Source organism: Cryptomeria japonica, chromosome 2 (genome assembly GCF_030272615.1).
Source record: "Cryptomeria japonica chromosome 2, Sugi_1.0, whole genome shotgun sequence".
Classification (NCBI taxonomy): Eukaryota; Viridiplantae; Streptophyta; class Pinopsida; order Cupressales; family Cupressaceae; genus Cryptomeria; species Cryptomeria japonica.
The window spans coordinates 401,554,805-401,561,433 of record NC_081406.1 but is presented as its reverse complement, the minus strand read 5'-3'; positions in this window follow the sequence as shown (position 1 = coordinate 401,561,433).

Below are 6,629 nucleotides of genomic sequence, written 5' to 3'. Positions count from 1 at the left end.
GATCATATGAACACTATGTGCATATGCAAGCTAAAGTACAAAAAAAGTAAACATTATTTGAAAAAGGATATATCCATAAGTCTGTCGAACGAAGCCCCCAGCGGTATCTGCAGTACACAGTTAGGAACCGCACCCTACAAAACACACGTTCGATCACAAAATCACCTAATGCTTACTAAGGAAGGTGATGAAAATTCGAGGGTAGCTATATCCCCCCCCTGTTTCGGCTTGCTAATTTTAGTGAGTTGAAACAGGGTATCATGTTTACCACTTCGAATTGTTAAAGAATATTGATGACCAATGCTCACAAGAAGATTTGATATGAGATCAAAAACTAATGGAGAATCATTTGGTAAGAAAGAGGACTAAATCTCAATTCCAACACAACAAAGAGTGTGAGGATTTGAGAGTTCTCTAACAGAAGATGAAGGATGTAAATGGAGACAAAATGCAAAGAGAAGAAAAGAAAGGAAAAAAGCATGAATACACACAAAGGTGATCCATGAGAAGAATAGTGAGAGAGAAAACATGGACTTCTCGCCCCTAGACCTTGTCTAGGTGATCCATGAAAAAAAGGACATGGAAAACTAGCCCCTAGAGTCTGTCTAGGTGATCCATGTAAGGGAGGAGAGTGAGAAAGTCTAGCCTTATGCTGCTAGTTCCACTCAACCTCGTGCATGTGTGTGTAAGTGAGGTTAGAAGCACCTCATAGGAGTCTATGCCCGAGTATGCTACAACCTGTATATGTATAGTACAAAAGCGTGACATCTCGCTCTAAGAGTCTGTGCTCTGGTTCCGAGAATAATCACCTTGCATAAAAGAAAAATGGAGACATCTTGCTCTAAGAGTCTATGCTCTGGTTTCGAGAATGACCCATTGCTCAAAAAGTGTCATGTTTATGTCATAAGCAAAGTAGAACAAGGATACCTACCTTCATCACAAAAGAAGATACCCCAAAAATGCAACAATGTCGTAGATCCAAGCAAGAGAGTTTTGCACTCTTTAAGCAAGGATAAGATAATTGAAAAGGGATATCTTGTAGTATGTGTAAAGGAGATCCTTAGGGGAGAAGAGATCTTTGTACAAAAGACACCTATCCCCAAGAGGAATTATCTTAGACAAATATAACATCTTCTAGAATAAGACAAAGAAGAGAATAAGAATGCAATACTTCCTTCTTTTGCAAGGTGAAAGTGATTCTTAATGAAGGATGACGCTCTTTTTAACCCAATTGGGAGAGTGAATTCATTATGGATGTATTTTACCAAGTGCAAAAGAGGTTGTAGTCAAGGACTTACACCTCTTGTAAGAGAGAATCCTTGAACAAACAACAAATGCATACAAGGAATAACATCAAGTAATAAAGTTCACACCATCCACGAAATAGGAAAAAGTGGATCCTTAGATAAAAATAAGGAAAGATCATTGCCTCCCAAGGATAAGGTCAATGAGAAGGACTTACAAAATCTTCTAGGGAGAAATTTAGACATAAGCAAAATGTACTACATACTCACATGAGTTCATGCAAGCAAGACATTAGTGTATGTAAAATGCTCCTCACAAGAAGTGGGTAGGATAAGAAAGAGAATACACATCTTCTCCCATATCTAGGAAAAGAGGATTCTAAAGAAAAGATGATCAATATTTCCACACTATTACCTCAAAGGGAAATTTTAACCATAAAAAGAAGAGATGTATGAAATCACTCTTGTCCCCATAGGAACAAGAGATAACATAGAAAAATTAGGCTATTATGTTGCTTCAAAAATATGATTGCACTTGAAATTGTACCATCATGAATGACAATGAGCCCCCAGTAAATGAGCTACCAATGTCACATAATGATGAGAAACATAATAGCCATTAATGTTATTTAAAGACATGATAGATTGAATGAGGTATTTGAATATGACATGCTGAATGCTCAACTATAAGTGAGATAAAAAACATGTATAAAGTGATAAAAATTGAAGAAGGACAGTTACGAGAAATCTTAGAAGAAAGATGAGTGTAATTTATTAGAGCCTTATCCCTAGAGGAAAGGACTTTATGATGAATAGGAGATAAAGATTCATAAGTGGATTTAGAAATTTGAGGGGAGTAATAAAGAGATTTGTTCATCGCCAAGATTTCCTTATGAGGGGAATGAGAGTTGATAGAAGTAGAAGATGATTTAGTTGAAGTGAGATCATCGTCACTACTAAATATAGCACTCACATTGAGAGATGGTCTTTTAGATGCTTTGGTGGGCTTAGAAAGATTATATCCAAGTCCACATGAATATTCATGCATGTTATGTTCTAAAGGAACTTTAATTCCTTGTTCATTTGCACCACAACCATTTCCACTATAGCCACTCTTAGCCAAAATGTGAAAACCACGACCATAACGATTAGCCATTTCAGAAAGAAAAGGTGGTTTTTTATAAGACAAAGAATCAAATTCTTCAGAATTAGAGGTGTGAGGAGAAGAAGTTTGAGAAGCAGCCACAAAATTATTGCTCATAGGTTCAGGTAAGACTGATTGATCTCTAGTTTCTTCCTTCTTTTTAACTTTAAGCTCTCTAAGAGGAACCCTATACTCACCTACAAAGGTGGGATTAAAATCAAGAGATCCCCAATCGTCTTCTGTGAGAACCTTCTCAGGATCAAAAGCCTTTTCATGTGTAGATTCAAGTTGAGAAGAATCTTCTTCAGGAACTTCAGACTCATCCAAAGAATTTTGATTATCAGAGGGTAATGATTCATCCATAGGTATCTTGTTTAGAGAGTCATCACTAGAAGAGGAAGGCTTAGAAGAACTCCCTTTGGAAGTAGATGTTTGCAAACAAGCTTGAAAATTAGTATCACCTATCAAGGTATATGTCTTATTATTATAAATAAATTTAACTTGTCTATGCAATGTAGAGGGGACAGCTTGCATACTGTGAATCCAAGGTCTCCCTAATAACAAGTTGTATGTTAGATTTCTCGACATAACATGGATAGGAGTAGGCAAAGTAACAGGTCCCACTGTGATGGGTAAGGTGATAATACCTAATGAAGACTTAGCCACATTATCAAAGCCTCGAATGGGATGAGAGTCAGGCTCAATAAGGGATGTATCCACATTCATCTTATGCAATAGATTAATGCTACACACATTAAGGCCAGAACCATTATCTACCAGTGTTCGTCTTATAGCAGTGTCATTTATGATAACCACAATCATCAAGGGATCAAATTGATGTTGAATTTCACTAGTAGGCAACTCATCTTGAGTAAACACAATTTGAGCTTTAGGATTCATCACAGAGTTAACCAAAGACACTATATTACTAGATGTATTAGGTGGATGAACATTCAAATCTTTCAAGGCATCTTGTAACATTCCATGATGAGCGGAAGAAGTTTGGATCAAATCCCAAAGGGATATCTTAGCAGGGGTAGCTTTAAGTTGTTCTATGAGATCATATTCCTTACCAAGAACTTGTGAAATACGAGGAGCTTGAGGAAGAATAGGTTGGGAAGGAGGAAGTGAAGTTGGGATAACTGGAGGAGGATTAGGTTGCCTATTGTTTCTTGTGTTATAGGTATGAGCAACCGCATGATAACTCTCTCTAGTCAGTTGCTTAGCATACTCATAAGGGTTCTTGGTAGAATAACCTCCTTGCATAGTAATAATAGGTTTCTTAGGAGTGCAAAAAGAATCATTAGCATAACCACCTTGAACCACTAAGATAGGCTTATTTAAAGGTTGAGAATTTTGAGAAGGACAAGCACCTTGGACAGTGAAGAGAGGTTTGTTAGGTGTTTCATTCACATGTATCAAATTGATTGAGGATGGTTTAGAGGAATGAACAAAAGTGTTGGAAGAATTATTGATAGTCTTCTCTTGCACTAAAATCTTATCACGGATTAAATCAATTTTAGGAGAAAGACAAGGGGTAGGCATTGATGTTCTAGTAGGAAGAGGAATACTAGGAAAGGTCATATCATCCTCTATCATCAAAGGATCTACATGGGGAATAAAATCTCTAGGAGAAGGATCAACATTACTCTCTAAAGTCTCACTTTTGAGATGGAGATCTTTGAAAGAGATGTTAACCATCTTGTTTTGAACTAGGGTATCCTTATGAGTAGAACCAAGTTGAGGAGAGGGAGATGCTTTATTTTTAGAGGGAGAATGATTGAGATTCAAGGAAGGTGAGAAACTATCAAGGGAGTTTTCAATCTTGATTTCATCCCCTTTGGCTAGGGTTCTCTCATGGGGAAGAGAATAATCTACACCTTCTTCTAATGGTTCATCCCAAATAGTGAAGTTGTTGAAAGGAATGTTTGAAGTATTGTCAATTTCGGGAGAGGAGATAACATTGTTTATTAATTCCTCATCCTTAGGAGGGAGAGCATCAATAGATGTGTTAAACTCATCCTCTTTCCTCAAAATATGTTCAATATGATCTTTAGGGGAGAGAGAATTAAGGAAATTGCTTATTATTTCATCTTCTTTCTCTAAGGGATGCTTATGGGTAAGACAAACTTTAGGAGAAGGGTAAGAATTTATCATTAATTCATCATCTCTAGTAGGAATTTTGTTGGAAAAGGAAATGCCATCACTAGGAAATGTAGGGATAATGTCATCTTCTTGCACAAAAGGATCCTCATGAAGGGAGTGTTTTTTAGGAGGAACATGAACATATTTATCCAAAGATTCATGCTTAGGAAGGAGATCTTTGAAAGAAGTGTTCATAACCTCTTGTTGCACTAACATGCCCCCATTGGAAGGACCAACTTTAGGAGAAAATAAGTCAATGTCCATCAATACCTTTTCACTTAGAGAGGCATCATGTAGGGAAGGTGAAGTAACATTAAGAAAGGTGTTTATGATATCATTCTCTTCCTCTAGGATAGCTAAATAGGAAGGGCACATTTTAGGAGAATTGTCAAGATCACTCTTAAAGTCTTCATCCTTAGAGCATGGGAGAGTCTCAAAGGGATTGGTAGCAACTCTTTTAGGCACTAAAATGTTGTTATAGATGGGGGGAGGTTCTTTAGGATAAGGAAAAATTGAAAAAAGGGAAGCTAACCCATTATCACATCTATGAAATGAATGCATCATGACAACAATTTTCCTCTTTCAAATGATAACATATGCAAAATAGAAGGAAATGTTTAATTTTAACCAATGAAAGCACTTAGAATGTAGATTTAGAAAATGAAATTTATGATTCAAATGAGTTCCTAAATCAGATTGATCCCAATTAAGCTATCCACAAGTTCAACTTTGAATTGAAAAATTAGGGTTTTAGCAAAAATTTCCTCTAAATTTTTGAATCTTGCAAGAAATTAAAACTTGTAAATGCAAATTTGAATTTGAAATAGCATACACACTCAAATTTGAAAACATAAATCAGAATTAGAGAAGATTGGAGTTCATGTCGGGTTCACCAAAATGTGTGGGGGAAAAAGTGACATTAAGCAAACATGCCCTAATCTCACTTTCAATCACACACTTGTGGAATACGAAAGAGCCTAGAGGTATCACACAATTGGCTACTTCTTTTTGTGGAAGAGAGAGCCACAGGCTACCTATTAGGATTTCTATTCCTTTGTTGCAAATGATAGATAGAATGATGCAAGTTCAACTACTAGCCCTAGAGTGCAAGTATGAACTAATAACAAGATTGTAGAATTAAGATTAAATAATGGAAAGCTGTAAACACAAGGAAAAGACAAGAATGTAAATGCATACCTGGTGTTAAAATCTGAGTGAAAATGTTCGGGACGGGGGTGCGGGCGCCACTATCCTGATTCTGCCCCTGAAACTGCTCCTAAAATTGCTGTTTTGCAACCTGAAAAGCTGTCAAAAATGCTGAAACTTGCTGTCTGACAGAGGGACCAGGGTGCCCAGCGCCCCTGTCCCAGGGACTAGGGCGCCCAGCGCCCCTGTCCTGGAAGGACCAGGGTGCCCCACGCCCCTGTCCTGGTCTTTTTCTCTGCAATTTGGTGTGTTGTTCTGTCTCAATCTACTTCTTTCGGATCTGCAACTTGCGACGTCGTCTGAATCCCGAAATCTGCACTTATATCTGAAAAGGTGTTTTGGGCGGCTATATAGGGTTTTGCCTTAGTCAAACCCCCGCTTCGGTGATTTCCACCTCCACGAATAGCCAAGTTGTATTGTAAAATTAATGTGTGTGTAGACCTTGTGTGTGTGCAAGATCCTAAAATGCAAGTAAGCAAACTAGAGCAACCTAGAAAGTAAACCCTAATTGCTTGTAAATGATAATGTAAATGCCCCAAATCAAGATGTGAAGAGATCTAAAGCATGAATACAAGTGATATAATGAGGCTTATGCAAAGACATGAAAACAACATGAAATCATACCCAACCCCAAGGGAGGGGTACAAGCCAATCTTCAGTCGGCGATCCCTTATTGTTCTTCAATGCCTTCAAAGCCCTAAATGGATGAATGGATTTGATGAATGCTTGATGGATGGATGTTGAATGTTGTTGAAGTCTTCAAAGATCTGCTCTTTCACTGCATAGAAGGTCCTTGAAACCAAAAATCGTGATCCTTTCAAATGAAGAAAGAGAGCTCTTATATATGAAACCCTAGGCCTTAATTTCAACTTTTGGCCGACCTAGAGATT